At 40.3% G+C, this 14111-nt stretch overlaps 1 protein-coding gene across 2 annotated transcripts in view; it reads left to right on the forward strand.

Moving 5' to 3' along the window:
* Window positions 1-14111, forward strand: part of MMP16 (matrix metallopeptidase 16) — a 195625-nt gene that overhangs the window by 104019 nt on the left and 77495 nt on the right. The gene's annotated exons all lie outside the window — the stretch shown is intronic.

Here is a 14111-nt window from a genome sequence, read left to right on the forward strand (position 1 = left end):
AGGAAAAGTCTTGGAGAACACGTGAGATATTTTGGAATTTTTCATGCAGGCTTTAAATGTTTGTTTTACCTTCTGTCTTTCTCATTTCGCAGATTATTGTAGTAAGATTTTTAGAGCTTTTGTGTGAACTTGATAAAGTCTGGGTCTTTAAAAAATTGATTGAAGCTGTCAAGTTAATTACAGTGAGTTAAATACAACTCCATAGACATCTCATAGGGAGGTTTTATTGCAGAGGCAATTGTTTGGCTGTTCTTAGATGATAAGTTCGTAAGATTGTAAAGCTTTGGATCATTCGAAATAATTATTTGGTAACAGAGTGGCTCAGAAGCTTCATTTCTTGATCCTTATGAGTTATGAAGAAGCTAGAATATACTGAATGCCAGGTTTAGGAAAAAGTATTCATTTTTATTCTTCATTTTATTTTATTATTAATTATTAAGAATTTGATGGACATTTTGGTGTAAAGGTAACATAATATAGTCTAGTGAGTATTGTACTATGAGCGTTGCTTTGGTCATAACTTTTGGAGATTGGATAGAGGATAATTTATTTTAGTTTTATTCTATTCCACCCTTAATCTGTATAAACTGGTCATATCTCAACATTGACTCCTGGTAATACCCTTCAGATAAAACTATGTCAACTTGCGTCAGCATTGTGAGAAACTAGACATGGACGGCACAATCCACAGTTTATACGTTGATCTGAGCCGCTAGGCATAATTTAGAAACATGAACATGAGGTTCTTTGTAAACATTGTGATCAAACTGTATAAGCCCACTTGCCACTTCACGGCGACCTCTTTAAAGTGGGTCCCTACTCTAGCGGTTGCAGCACCGCATGGCGGCTACCACCACCGCAGCACCGCTCCTGCAGAGGGAGCAACCCAGGGGCCCAAAAGCACCCATGCCTTCAGACCGTGCCAAGCCTCCTTGGCTCTGGGCCACGTCCCCCCACAAGTGCAGCACTACAGCAACAGACACCACCATACGGCACCACAACAAGTGAACAGATGGAATGAGCTCACCTTGCCATGCGCCCCCAGTGGCCAAACTGAGAGCACAAGCAAGAGCAGGAACACTTATGAGGTCATTCCTGAATTAAAATCAGCTGGGTATTTTTTCAAATGCGTGGAGTGCTGGTACCAAGTAAAACAAAGGAAATTAGGAGGATAGACTATACAATATCAGCATTGTGAGAAACTAGACATGGACCGCACAATCCACAGTATATACGTTGATCTGAGCCGCTAGGCATAATTTAGAAACATGAACATGAGGTTCTTTGTAAACATTTTGATCAAACTGTATAAGCCCACTTGCCACTTCACGGCGACCTCTTTAAAGTGGGTCCCTACTCTAGCGGTTGTAGCACCGCATGGCGGCTACCACCACCACAGCACCGCTCCTGCAGAGGGAGCAACCCAGGGGCCCAAAAGCACCCATGCCTTCAGACCGTGCCAAGCCTCCTTGGCTCTGGGCCACGTCCCCCCACAAGTGCAGCACTACAGCAACAGACACCACCATACAGCACCACAACATGTGAGCAGATGGAATGAGCTCACGTTGCCATGTGCCCCCAGTGGCCAAACTGAGAGCACAAGCAAGAGCAGGAACACTTATGAGGTCATTCCTGAATTAAAATCAGCTGGGTATTTTTTCAAATGCGTGGAGTGCTGGTACCAAGTAAAACAAAGGAAATGAGGAGGATAGACTATACAATATCAGCATTGTGAGAAACTAGACATGGACCGCACAATCCACAGTATATACGTTGATCTAAGCCGCTAGGCATAATTTAGAAACATGAACATGAGGTTCTTTGTAAACATTTTGATCAAACTGTATAAGCCCACTTGCCACTTCACGGCGACCTCTTTAAAGTGGGTCCCTACTCTAGCGGTTACGTGACCAGTCCTAGAGAATGAAACAAGGGGTGTGCTTGCTTGTTTCTGTATTCACCTTCACTATAATAGAGAGTGACCATATGCTCCAATTGGTCGCCACTGATCAGGCATTTTTTGGCATATCTTTTCAATATGCTTTGAAATTTTGTTACGAGAAAAACCCTTTAATAGTGGTGACCATCTGGAGGCAGTCATACTGTAGTAATGTCCATTAATAGTGCCATAACTTGCAGTGTCCATTAATATGACAAACCATTTAGTGCATATTTATATTGGTAGCCACGCTAGTGGCCATAAATTGCACCAATCATAGAAGTCTCCATCTACACCTCTACTATTAATTGAGCCACAAACAATAATACTCATTAATATTAAAGGTCTTCTTACACGGCCCGACGTGAGCCATGTAAACAAGTGCCGATCAATGAGACAACTCGTTGATCGGCGCTCGTTTGCTCCTTTCACAAGGAGCTAGTATGGGGACGAGCACTCTTTACTACGATCGCTTGTCCCCATACATTATCATCATGTCCGTAGCACGTCTCACTGTTTACACAGGGAGATGTGCTGCCGACAACGATAATATTTCACAATTTTAAAATGATACGATCAGCAGATGAACGAGTGTTTTCTGTTAATATCTTGTATTTGTTATGGGGCACTGTGGCTGGCATTGTGTTGGGGCACTGTGGCTGGCATTGTATTGGGGCACTGTGGCTGGCATTGTTATGGGACACTGTGGCTGGCATTTTGTTGGGGCACTGTGGTACTCAATATTACCCAGGAAATGTACAGTTAAAGGCAAAACCTTTTTTTTCTCCTCTTTTATGCTACAATTTATGGGTGCGTCTTATGGTCCAGTGCGTCCTATAGTCCGAAAATATGGTATATCTTTTTCTGCCTTAAAAACTGTAATACTATGACGACTCTTGAGGGTTTTGGTTGCAGGACTGTCTAAATGAAATTTCATAAGTCCATTGCTTCCAGTAAATAATATGTATCAATTTTATAGCCTGAGAAATTGAAGTTAATGAAAAAAACTATTTAGAATGATACTCTAGAGAAAGCGTATTTATAGATTAATACATAAGGAATTATGATGTATCTACTAATGCACACATTTTCATGTTTGTGGTCCTGCCAGCAGAGTCTTGTTTTCCAAGGAGATTAAAATAAATACCCTTCACTTATTAACATAAAGAGCACGTGTAAGAGCTAATGTACTGATTATATGTCGATCTGTAAATACATCGCACAGAGGAGTAGGCATGTAGGCTCGATGCAATGACACATCCTGTAAGTGACATTTTCAACCATTTCTATGACAATTTGCATCACTATTTTGGAGGAAATTTATGACAGCTGATACTTACAACAAAACTCCTCTGCCATCAGTTATTGGAATGAATAATTAATAATCATGAACAATAACAATTACTGTGATAAATGTGATGATTATTATTCGTAATTAGAAGATCATGTACCAGAAGAAAAAGCTCTATTAGTAGCATCCCAAAATGTACCTTAGGGCATACATGTGTGAATCATAGCATGCACAAATATTTGGACAAGCTTTTGTGTGTATCTTTATAGAGGTGCAGATCTTTCATAGGTGCAATTTCTATGGTGGTTCTTTGTTCTTCAACTCTGATCATTGACCATTTATGTGCCAAATGTAGTTATATTCAGTAATTCCTATAGTAAAGGTGGGGGGATCTGGTAGATCAGTGGAAATATACTTCAACTTAACGGGATGGACTATCTTAGACCCTAGAGGCTCAAGTGATTCCATTTAATTAACAACTTAGTTTAAAAATGTATGAGCTTAGAGGCTATGTAAACCTTTGAAAGCAATTTTTTTTTAAATAAAAAGGTCAATCAGTGTGTTTTGTGAAATTTTATAATTAGTTTTTATTAAAAATTATTTTTACTGTTTTAGAAAAAGTTGCTCTGTATTCTGTATACAGAGCAGCTGTATTGTTCGCTGAATCCTATACCCGTCAGGTCTACGGGGCTGATGGGCTCAGTGACTGGCAGCGGGTCAGGATCCACTGGTTATCCATCACATCTAAGTTCATAACTTAGATGTGATAGACTACAGGTGTATCCTGTGTGTCAGAGACACGCAGGACCCACTGACACTGAACCCGTCAGGTCCACGGGACTGACGGATTAAGGTCTGAGCGAACTATACAGCTGCTCTGTATACAAAATACAAAGCATCTGTATGTCAAAAAGTAAAAATAATTAATAAAAGCGAATTATAAAGTTTTATTTTAAAAAAAATCCCTCTCAAAGGTTTACATAGCCTTTAATGATGTTATGCCTGTATTACAGATGCTAAATAGGGGCCCCAACACAACATTAATAGTAAATACATTTTCAATTCTATTGCATTTAGACATCTAAAATCTCAGCTGGACAGGTTGACGTGTTTCACACTTTAGTCCTTAGTCATGGCCCTGCTTATCTAACTTCTATGTGTACGGTAGGTCTGCAATAAGGGTTGGTTCCAGGGGTTACATCTTATCCAGAGATCTCTGTACCTGCATAAGATTGGATTTTCACTTCCACATCATTGTCCTATTTCTATGAAACGATGGACTTATTTCCGCACTATAAATGAGAATAGGTATATAACTCTTTTAACATAAGAAAATTAGATGTACATTTGTATCCAGGGGCAGACGAATAACAACCAAGAATGCATAACAATTACATATGATTCTTTAAAACATGGCTGAATTTGTGATTAGGGAACTACTCTCAATAAAACTGAGAAGGCAACATTCCCAAACAACCCAACTGTTCTTGCATTAAACTTTATTCAATGGCACCTTCATTTTAGACATCTACTAGGCCGATCTGTCAGCATTACCATTTTCTATACAGTGCTAATAGCAGACAGAACAACATTATGCAGGTGCGTAGCTGGAGAGGGCTACCAGGGATTATATCCCGAATGCTTGGTACCAGGGGAGCATCAACAAGCCACATTACCTTGGACAGGGTATGAACATACTGGACTAGTGTAACATACTGAACCTTTGCCCTGGGTGAAGAAAAACCTACAGTAGTTATGGCTCTGCATTATGTTATTATGTGGGAGTGAATTATTTTATACATGGGGCTGTGATGAAGCCTATGGCATGATAATGGTTGTGCTTTCTTCTATTGGCTCCCCACTTTTAACATCCAAAGAGGTTGTCTGACTTTACTAGCAACTTTCTACAGCATAGAACGTTGCTAGTAAAGTCAGACAACCTCTTTGGATGTTCAAAATGGGGAGCCTATAGGAGGAAGACTAATGCTGGTTTGGAAAACTGAATTGGTTCTTTGAGTTTGTGTCACTGTCCAAATAATTCTGGACCTAACTATACAATCTTCATGATTTGGGCTCTGCTGCCACCACATTGGATTTGAAATGAAACAACTCAGATGCAATTGAAGTGTCGACTTTCAGGTTTAATTTAAGGGGTTGAACAAAAATATCCTGAGAAACGTTTAGGAATTGCAACCATTTTTCTACACAGCCGCCTCATTTCAGGGGCTCAAAAGTAATTGGAGAAATTAACATTACCACAAATAAAATGTGTTTAATACTTAGTAGAGAATCCTTTGCAGGCAACGACTGCCTGAAGTCTGGAACCCATGGACATCACCAAACGCTGGGTTTCCTCCTTTGTGATGCTTTGCCCGGCCTTTACTGCCGCGGTCTTCAGTTGTTGCTTGTTTGTGGGTCTTTCTGTCTTAAGTTTTGTATTAAGCACGTGAAATGCAGCTCGATCGGGTTGAGATCCAGTGATTGACTTGGCCATTGCAGAATATTCCACTTCTTTGCCTTATAAACCCCTGGGTTGCTTTCGCAATATGTTTTGAGTCACTGTCCATCTGTGCTGTGAAGTGACGTCCAATCAACCTTGCTGCATTTGGTTGAATCTGAGCAGAAATTATATCCCTGAACACTTCAGAATTCAATCGGCTGCTTCTGTCTTCAGTCACATCATCAATACACACTAGTGACCCAGTGCCTTTCACTGCCATGCATGCCCATGCCATCACACTGCCTCCACCATGTTTTACAGAGGATGTGGTGTGCTTTGGATCATGAGCCTTCTCCATACTTTCTTCCTCCCATCATTCTGGTACAGGTTGATCTTAGTTTCATGCTGTTCCAGAACTTGGCAGCTTCTTTACATGTTGTTTGGCAAAGTCTAATCTGGCCTTTCTATTTTTAAAGGGAATGTGTTGCCAGCAAAACATGTTTTTTTTTTTTTTTAATTAAACATTTAGTGTGTAGGTGATTAAACATTGTTCAAATTTTTTTTATTTTTTTCACGAGTCAGGAAATATTATAAATTAGATTCTAATTTATAATATTTCCCATTGCTGGTCACTAGATGGAGCTATTCCCAAAATTGCAGCATTGCATGTGGTAAAGCAACCACATTGCTTTTTGCTGCAAAATTGGGAAAAAAGCACTCGCTCTAGTGAGCTCTGAGAATCCCCCCCTCCTTTATCCTGGCTAGTGCCGGGATAAACGAGGGGTTTGAACGGTCTAACCTCCTACACTGTGTGTCGCCATTTTTTGAGCTAACACACAGTGTAGTAGGTTTACATACAGTAGTAAAACACACACAAACACGAACATACATAGAAATCTCTTACCTGCTCCTGCCGCCGCGGCTCCCTCCGGCCCGTCCGCTCCGTCTGCTGCCGCTGGTCCAAGTGCACAAGTCCGGAAGCCGCGACCGGAAGTAGTAATCTTACTGTCCGGCCGCGACTTCCGGTCCACAGGAAAATGGCGCCGGACGGCGCGCATTTCAAATTGGACTGTGTGGGAGCGGCGCATGCGCAGTTCCCACACAGATGGCGTACACAGAAGTGGATGGGACGGGACCCGTTCGCAGTCCCTATGGGACTGTGGCTGCCGTATTCCATGTCTGTATGTGTCGTTAATCGACACATACAGAAATGGAAAAAAAATGGCAGCCCCCATAGGGAAGAAAAAGTGTAAAAATAAGAAAAAGTAAAACACAAACACACAAATAAATATAAACGTTTTTAATAAAGCACTAACATCTTTAACATATTAAAAAAAAAATTGTGATGACACTGTTCCTTTAAGGCTGATTAATGGTTTGCACCTTGTGGTGAACCCTCTGTATGTGCTCCCATGAAGTTTTCTTTTTATGGTAGACTTAGATACTGATACACCTACTTCCAGGAGAATGTTCTTCACTTGGGTAGATGTTGTGAAGGGTTTTTTCTTCACCATGGAAAGAATTCTGCAATCATCCACCTCTGTTGTCTTCTTTGGACGTCCAAGCCTTTTGGAGTTCAGGAGATCACCAGTGCGCTCTTTTTTTTCAAGAATGTACCAAACTGTTGATTTGGCCACTCCTAACATTTGTGCTGTCTCTCTGATGGACTTCTTCATTTTTTTTTCAGCCTAACGATGGTCTGTTTCACTTGCATTGAGAGCTCCTTTGACCTCATGTTGTGGGTTCACAGCAACAGCTTCCAAATGCAAATGCTACACCTGGAATCAACTCCAGACCGTTTACCTACTTAATTGATGATGCTTTAACAAGGGAATAGCCCATGCAGTCCATTAAACAGCTTTTGAGATAATTGTCCACTAACATTTGGTCCCTTGAAAAAGAGGCAGCTACATATTAACCCCTTAGTGACCAACCTATTTTGGGCCCTAATGACCAAGCTGTTTTTCTATAGTCGCATTCAATGAGCTATAACTTTTGTATTTTTCTGTCAACATAGCTGTATGAGGACTTGTTTTTTGCAGGATTAGTTGTACTTTTTAATGGCACCATTTTGGGGTACATATCATTTTTTTATTAACTTTTATTAACTTTTTTTCGGTGGAATAGAAAAAAAACCTGCAATTCCGCCATAGTTCTATGCGTTTTAAATTGACGCCGTTCACTGTGCGGCATAAATAACACGTTAACTTTATTCTATGGGTCGGTATGATTACGACAATACCAGATATCTACAGGTTTTTTATGTTTTACGACTTTTGCACAATAAAAACACTTTTGAACTAAAATTATTGGTTTTTGCATCGTCGCTTTCCGAGAGCCGTAATTTTTTTATTTTTCCGTCAATGTAGTGATTTTTTGGGTTTGTTTTTTGCGGGACGAGACGTAGTTTTGATTGGTACTGTTTTGGGGTACATCAAACTTATTGATTAGCTTTTATTATGACTTTTTGGGGGCAATGGAAAAAAATAGCAATTTTGCCATTGTTTTTTGCTTTTTTTTCCGTACGGTGTTCACCTTGCGGTTTAAATTACATATTAACTTTATTGTTTGAGTCTTTACGGTCGCAGCGATACAATATATGTGTACTTTTATGTATTTGTTACACTTTTCTAAATAAAACAACTTTTTATGGAAAAAAATAGATTTATTTTTTTACTGTCATTTTTATGAAAAAAATTTATTTCACATTTATTACTTCTTTTTTTAGTCCCACTAGGGGACTTTACTATGCGATCTTTAGATTGCTGCTATAATGCTTTGGTATACTTAGTAGCATTATTGCCTGTCAGTGTAAATCTCACAGGCAATCTATTAGGACATGGCTGCGGCACATCCTAATAGGCATATGCCCAGGGCAGACCTGTGGGCTTTTATCAGGCCCCTGGCTGCCATGACACCCCATCGGAGGCCCACGATTGCATTTGCGGGCCGCTAATGGGTGAGAGAGGGACCTCCCTCCCTCTGTAAATAAGTTAAATGCCGCGATCGCTGTTGACCGCGACATTTAACGGGTTAAACTGCTGTGATCGAAGTTAACTTCGGTTGCTGTCATTGGAGCCCGGCTGTCATCAGACAGCCGAGCCCTGAGGTTAGCCTGCACGGGACACCCGTGCAGGGCTTAGACTGGGCCGCCGTGAAAAGGCGGCGGCCTAGCCTAGGGCCCCTTAGGGCCCCTTAGTGACCGCCGTGAAAAGGCGTATTGGTGGTTACTAAGGGGTTAAAGACCTGTAATTCCTAATTCCTTTCTCAAATTGGGATGTGAATACCCTCAAATTAAAGCTGAGAGTCTGCTTTTTAAGCCCATGTTGATTATATAACTGTATATTCAATATATTTCGGTAAACAGATAAAATGCCCAAACTTGTGTCACTGTCCAAATAATTCTGGACCTAACTGAATGTGCATATTGAGATATATTTGTTGACTGGGCATTCAGTCTGTATAATATTATAATTGCTTTATACATGCACAATGAATACCGTCATTTTGCCATCCACCTATCATTCACATACAGGAGCTATAGCTTTCTAAGGATCGAGAATGTAGAAAGCGGACAAACAGCAAAAAAAATAATGAAATAACCCAATAGCAAGTGTCTGGAGAAAAAAAAGAGGAGCAGAAAATGAAATCTGTACTTGACTAGAAGCAATTCATTTATTTCAATAAGCCATACTGTGAGCCAGAAAACCCCGGCAAAAAGTCCTTATTTCAGCTAAGCTGTGATTGATGCCAGCTGGAATGAAAGGATTCAGGTGTAACAAATCATAGGGAAACGTAAGCCTTTTATTTTTACGAGACCCTGACAAATTATGTAGTATACCCCAATTAATTGATTAGGATGGCTTGTGTTTACGGGAGCTTCTTCTGAATGCAATTCAGCAGTCGAGCTTAGAAGACACATTCATGTATATCAATACTACGGCTTTTAATCTCCCTGATGCTCTTCTCTACGTCGTGAAAGGATGACATGTAAATGTTGTCACTGTGAATTTCTACATAGCTTACATTGGGGCATCTTTTCTAGAATGATTTACTAGGTGGAGTGACACTAGCAGCTCCAACTTCTCATGATACCGAAAAATGCAAATTAGGAAAAGCTCGAGTGAAAATAAAGTGAGAAGTATTAGCCACGCTGAAGTTATCTAAGGTGACCTAGATGGAGTATTGTAAATGATTATGACAATTAGATCCATGAATTCTGTTAAGGGGCAAGATGGAGATTTATAACCAGAAAGAATAAAAAGTGTAACTTTTGGACAAATGTAGTATTTTCTGAAATACTACCTGTACCATGTGCCAAACCAGAGAGGCAGCGCAAAATTAGAGAGGTAAAGAAGTGGCTCAAGGATAAGATGGAGGGGTTTGGGTTCTTAGAGAACTGGGCCCACCTCTCTGTTGGCTATAGATTCTACAGCATAGATAGAGGAAACAGGTTTTTGACAGTAATAAAAGACAATTTCCTTTTACAACCAATGCAGGACTCAACTAGAAGAAGGGAACTTCTAAACCTAATTTTTCTAGTAGACCCGACAGGATATTAAAAGTACAATTTGGCGGTTATATAGGTATTAGTGATCACAAGGTAATACGTTTTCATTTATCTTTTAATAAAATGTTTAGTAAAGGAGCTACAAAAACACTAAACATCAGGATGGCCAAGTTTCATTAGCTAAGGGATGACCTTAGGCATAAACAGGGAAATGTCCTAAAAAATAAAAGTACACAATACAAACTGGACATTTTTAAAAGCCTCTTAAATAGGTCAGTTTAAAAATGTATACCATACTGGAATAAATGATTTAGAAACAGGAAGAAACCGAAGTGGTTGAATAAAACTGTACGGGGGGGGGGGGGGGGGGGGGGGGGGCAAAAAATTGTAAGAAAACTCAAACAAGAAGGTAGTGACAAGGCATTGAATAATTAAGGAAAAAAATAAGTTGTGTAAAAGACAAATAAAGGCTGCGAAGATTGAAGATAGAAAGAGAGAGAGATTAAAGAAAAGTAAGAATAATTCCCAAATATTTTTCAGCTACATATATAATTACAAACTTAAAACTGAAAGTGTTGGCCCTCTCTGAAATAATGTGGGTGTAATGGTGGAGGAGGATGAGGAAAAGGCTGACCTATTAAACGCCTTCTTCTCTACTGTATTTACACAGGCAAATCCAATGAAAGATGACATGATTAAGCATAAAGTAAATTCACCATTAAATATCTCCCTCCTAACCCAGCAAGAAGAGTAGCGTCGCCTTAAATATGCTAAAATAGACAAATCACAGAGTCCAGGAGGGCATACCCCCCCCCCCCCCCCGTGTTCTTCAAAAATAAAAAGAGAAGCTGTCACCTCTCCTGACATGTGTGATTAGTAAATAATAATAGTCCCCGTCAAATAACAATTATAGTACATATCTTCTTATAACTCTGCGTTATGCCATTCCTCTGTTATCACTCCTGACCATGTGTTAAAAAATTGAAAACTGGGTGTTACCATTCCTACAGTCTCACTCTATCAGCACTGATTGGACAGTGTCAGTCTCTCTAGGGACACACCCCTAATTGGTAACACCCAGTTGTCAATTTATACCTAAATTTCTTGAATGCAAACCAGAGGAACGGCACAACGTATAGTTCTAAGAAAATATGTTCCAAAATGTATATATTATGAGGAATACAATTATTTAATATAACATACATGTCAGGAGAGGTGACAGGTCCTCTTTAAGTACATGATAGACATTTTTTCCTTACATTTAAGGATTCTATCATGACAGGATCTGTTCCACAGTACTGGCGCATAGCAAATGTGGGTCAAAAAGTAAGCCCGGAAAATATAGGTCTATAAGTTTAACCTCTTTGTGGGTACCATATTTGAAGGTTTTCTAAGAAATGCTATCCTGGAGTATGTTAATGAAATTAATCACTAATGCAATAGCAGCATGTGGGGTCAGTCCTGTCAAGGTAATCTAAACAGCCGACATACAGCAGACAACACAGTTCAGTAAGCCGGACTCCTAGTATCATAGTCACCCATGATGCTATAAGTCACTGCCTCCCCGTGGGAATACTGTCCTGTACTGAAAACATGATTACAGTATGAGACATTATTTCAGCCAAGGCTAGATTAGTTGGTGGATCTCAGCTAGAAGCAGGTTGTGTGACTCAAATTAAATGATTCAATGTTGTGTAATTTAAAGGGGTTGTCCACTTTCTGAAAACTGATGACATATCCACCGGACAGGTTATCAGTATATGATCGGTGCTTGCCCGATATCCGGACCCTGCACCGTTCCGCAACTCTGGCTGCCTCCGTGCACTGGATGTTTGGAACGGGATGCAGTAGTTGGAGCCGGAAGCAGATGGCTCTGACCACTGCATAGCGGCCGTTCGGCAGAACTGCAGCTGTGCTCCTATTCACTTGAATAGTGTAGTGCCCATGGCCACGGACCGTCAGGATTACCCACCTCCCGACGGCTGCAGCCATGAATCTGTGAGTGCTGGCCCGCATTTCCTCCTGAGGAGACGCCAGCGTTCACTTTCGCTTCACTCTGCTGTGTCCCTTAGGGTGCACGCACGCTCGTGCCCGGCCTTAAATGATGTGAACAGTATGTGAAATTAGCCCATTATCTCCCTGGATTATAAGAAGGGCCCTGCCCCTTCCTTCATTGCCGGAGTGTTGTTGTGTTTACCCATGTTAGTCTTTGCAAATGGTCCCTTAGTGTTTTCCAGTTCCCAGTGTGTCCCTACCAGCTACCTGTATCCTGTATCCCGTGCTACCTAGTTCTTGTACGATAGAGAGTTGAAGTTGTGTTGTGCCGTATACTATGCCTGCTGTGTTACACCACGCCTGGTGTCTGCCTGTTGTCAAGGTCCCATCCGAGCCCAACCATCGCTACTGTCTGAAGTTCCACAGTTACCCTTATTCGAACTATAGACATTGACTTGGTATCCTGTTGGCCAGCTGCTATCCCGCTGCGGCGGTACGGCCCGGTGGGTCCACAATCCCACAGTGACAAATAGGAGCAGAGCTGCAATACTGCAGCTCAGCCGCTATTCTTTGAGCGGAGCCATCTGCTTCCGGCAACATCGTCCGGCAACCAGAGGCAGCCGGGGTAGCGGATGGGTGCGCTGTCCGGGGGATGGATACACACCAATCATATACTGATGACCTGTCCAGTGGATAGGTCATCAGTTGTCAGAAGGTGAAAATCCCCTGTAAGTTACACAATTTTTTTTTCTGCAAGTGCATTGGAAGCATTATTTGGCTGCCTTGGTCCCCATTCATTTCTATAAGACTGTTAATATCCTGTGATTGTTGCTGGTGCATTGTCACATATAAAATGTTCACAAGTCTTTCCTATGGATGTTTTTGTTGTACGACTTCAAAGTCAAGTTAACAGTGTCAAAAGTCATCTCGCCCAGGCTTTAATAAACATTTCTTGGTAAAACTGTGTAGTCTATTAGGCTTTGGTGCCCCATTTGTTTTGTATAAAGCACTGTTGGTTTGGAATGGTTCCTAGAAGAGGGAACACAGAGGTCTTTCAGCTGATTTACTAAGGATGAATAGATAAATTTTTTAGTTTTAGTAATTTTTTAGTTAAAGTACCTGCACTTACAAACCTCTTAGCATATGCACCTCAGTGTGTAAAACCTAGTTTCTAATAAAGAATAAATAAAATGATCTGTGCTGTTTATTAGCTTCATTCACTTTCCTACATTCCATAATAGATGACAGACAGAGAAGATAGATGATAGATGATAGATGATAGATAGATAGATAGATAGATAGATAGATAGATAGATAGATAGATAGATAGATAGATAGATAGATAGATAGATAGATAGATAGATATGATATTATTAGATAGATAGATAGATAGATATGATATTATTAGATAGATAGATGGATAGATAGATAGATAGATAGATAGATAGATAGATAGATAGATAGATAGATAGATAGATAGATAGATAGATAGATAGATAGATAGATAGATAGATATGAGATTATTAGATAGATAGATAGATAGATAGATAGATAGATAGATAGATAGATAGATAGATAGATAGATAGATAGATAGATAGATAGATAGATGTGAGGATGCCGGCTTGTATAAACAGTGACCGGTGTCCGGGCTGCAGCTCCACTCTATGTGTAACATGGTAGGCACTTATTACATTTTCCTGTTAGTGAATCAGGAAGAAGAGGTCTGTAGCACAAACAGCTGAGTTTTGAAGGATTCTATACTAAAGTGCTGCACATGAGGATCTTACTGTGAAGGTTTTATTTTTCACTAGAGGTACACTTTAATTGTAGCTGCATTTTTACAATTAACTCACTCTGAGGGAAAAAACAACACCAACAAGTTTGCCATTGATAGCCTATTTCTAGATGCTGACTTACTGTCCTGGTTGTCAAACT

The sequence above is a fragment of the Rhinoderma darwinii genome, chromosome 5 (genome assembly GCF_050947455.1).
Source record: "Rhinoderma darwinii isolate aRhiDar2 chromosome 5, aRhiDar2.hap1, whole genome shotgun sequence".
NCBI classification, from domain to species: Eukaryota; Metazoa; Chordata; class Amphibia; order Anura; family Rhinodermatidae; genus Rhinoderma; species Rhinoderma darwinii.